Below are 2486 nucleotides of genomic sequence, written 5' to 3'. Positions count from 1 at the left end.
ATTGAATTTAATCAATTTTGAGAAATAAATCTAAAATCCGATTCAATTCATGCAGTTTTTAAAAAATAAAATCTAATCAAATTTAAATTAGTACGATTTTAATTGATTTTTTATTTGAATTAGATTGGATGAACAATTTAATTTAGATCCGTTTAAATTTAAATACCTGATTAAGAGATTTCAAATTAAAATCTATATGATCATAATGCGAAGTTCAGTTTAATAACTCAATATTATGAATTTTCTATTGAGAAAATCTCAGCGCCACAATTTTCATTTATTAATATATACACTAATATTTAAATATTTTCCAAGCATATATACTTACACAAATGAAGATCAACTTAAATTCGACGTTAAAACTTAACAGGAAAAATAAACCCACAAATGTGTCTCCAACCGTTTATATAAGGTAGAGGATTAAAACCCTAAAGTGGTCCCTGAGATTGGACGAGTTATTTATAATCGTCTTTGACTTTTAAAAATTTCTAACAGTATTTCTTACATTCAGTTTCGGGATCTATAGTTGCTCTTCGACTCTTTTTGGCGCACAGTCAGTAAACAGAGTAATGATTTGACACCTCCCATGCCATTAATATCACAGTTACCACCATGCATTAACCCAATAATGAAAAAATCTCTGTTTCATTGCTTGAAAACTAGGGGTGAGCACGGGTCGGTTTGGTTCGGGTTCAAGGTAAAATTAGAACCGAACCGATCAAAAAGTAATTGGTTTGGTTTGGTTCGGATTCGGGTGGGTAATCGGGTACCCGCTACCCGGACCGAACCAATCCGTTTTTAATCGGTTTGGTTTGGTTCGGATTCGGGTGGGTAATCGGGTACCCGCTACCCGGACCGAACCAATCCGTTTTTAATCGGTTTGGTTTGGTTCGGATTCGGGTGGGTAATCGGGTACCCGCTACCCGGACCGAACCAATCCGTTTTTAATCGGTTTGGTTTGGTTCGGATTCGGGTGGGTAATCGGGTACCCGCTACCCGGACCGAACCAATCCGTTTTTAATCGGTTTGGTTTGGTTCGGGTTGGACCCGATTACCCGTCGGTTCCAGAACCAATTTGATTGGTTTGGTTCGGATTCGGGTGGGTAATCGGGTACCCGCTACCCGTGCTCACCCCTATTGAAAACAGAGCATATACACACCAAACCCTTTGCTCTAACAAAAATCCTTAAATACAATCCTTTAGGTAATGTAGCTATAAAACTCTAGGACAACCCAACACACTAACAGGCAATGATACACCTTCATCATATATTGATTTAGGAAATAAATTTAAAAATTATTTTAACCAACACATACTTTCAACGACGCAGAATACAGAGAAACCACTTGCCTCCAAAGGAACATCAAACTCTTCAAACGAAGTGTGGCGGTGGAGAAGACGGGGAAGACGAAGCTAACTTGGTGCCATTGATGAGAGAATGGGAAGACGAAGACTGAGCGTGGAGGAGAGGAGACGAAGTGTGAGAGTGTTCAAACAAATATGGTGAAGGCAAACCGTTTTCAAGGGCTCCAAGGGTATGAACGACGTCGTTTATTTTTTCATTAGGCGCCAAATCGATACTGCGTCGTTTCACTTGGCTCCAGCATGGCATGAGAGGTATCAGATCATTATTCCGTTTGCTGACTGTGCGCTGAAAAGGGTCGAAGGGCAACTATAGGTAGGGGTGGCAACACTACCCGAACCCGCGGGTACCCACCCCGCTCCTACCCGCTCGGGGCGGGTAATTACCCGCCCCCGCACCGGGGCGGATTTTAACGGGGCGGGTTCTTGTGCGGGGCGGGGCGGGGTCGGGTTTAGGTTGAACCTTCTGTAGGGCGGGGCGGGATCGGGTAGAGCAAAAACCCGCCCCTACCCGCCCCGTTGCCACCCCTAACTATAGGTCCCGGAACTGAATGTGAGCGATACTGTTAGTGAATTTTAAAAGTCAAGAATGATTATGGGTAACTCGCCCAATCTCAGAGACCACTTTAAGATTTTAGTGTAAGGCAGAAATATACCATATCTGTTATGGGAGATTTTTTGGTGCTATAAATTTTTTTATCTAAATTACTTAAAAATAGAAATAAAAAAATGTGAGACCCACCTTTCTATTTTTAAATTTTATGACAAAAAGTTTTAAGCATCACGGAAAGAACCTTCTATCATGTATGAATTGCACTCATCAATCTATCTTTTGCATCTATCATTAATTAATAGCTAAAATAGGACAGGTTGACAGTAAGTCAATTACACCTTGTAAATCGGTTTTGTACTCGTGTTACTCGTGCGTACGGGTGACCATTTTTGATATGTTACTCGTGCGTAGGGGTGGCCAGTTTTTATTCGAAGCTTCAAATGTTAGTGATATAAAAAATTTAAATATTATTTAAAACATATTAATTTATATTTTTAGAATATTTTAATTTAATTTGATATATTTTTATTTTGTTTATTTAATTACTAAATTAGACCTTATATTTATAGA

This window comes from Arachis ipaensis, chromosome B04 (genome assembly GCF_000816755.2).
Source record: "Arachis ipaensis cultivar K30076 chromosome B04, Araip1.1, whole genome shotgun sequence".
NCBI classification, from domain to species: Eukaryota; Viridiplantae; Streptophyta; class Magnoliopsida; order Fabales; family Fabaceae; genus Arachis; species Arachis ipaensis.
This window is presented reverse-complemented; position numbering follows the sequence as displayed.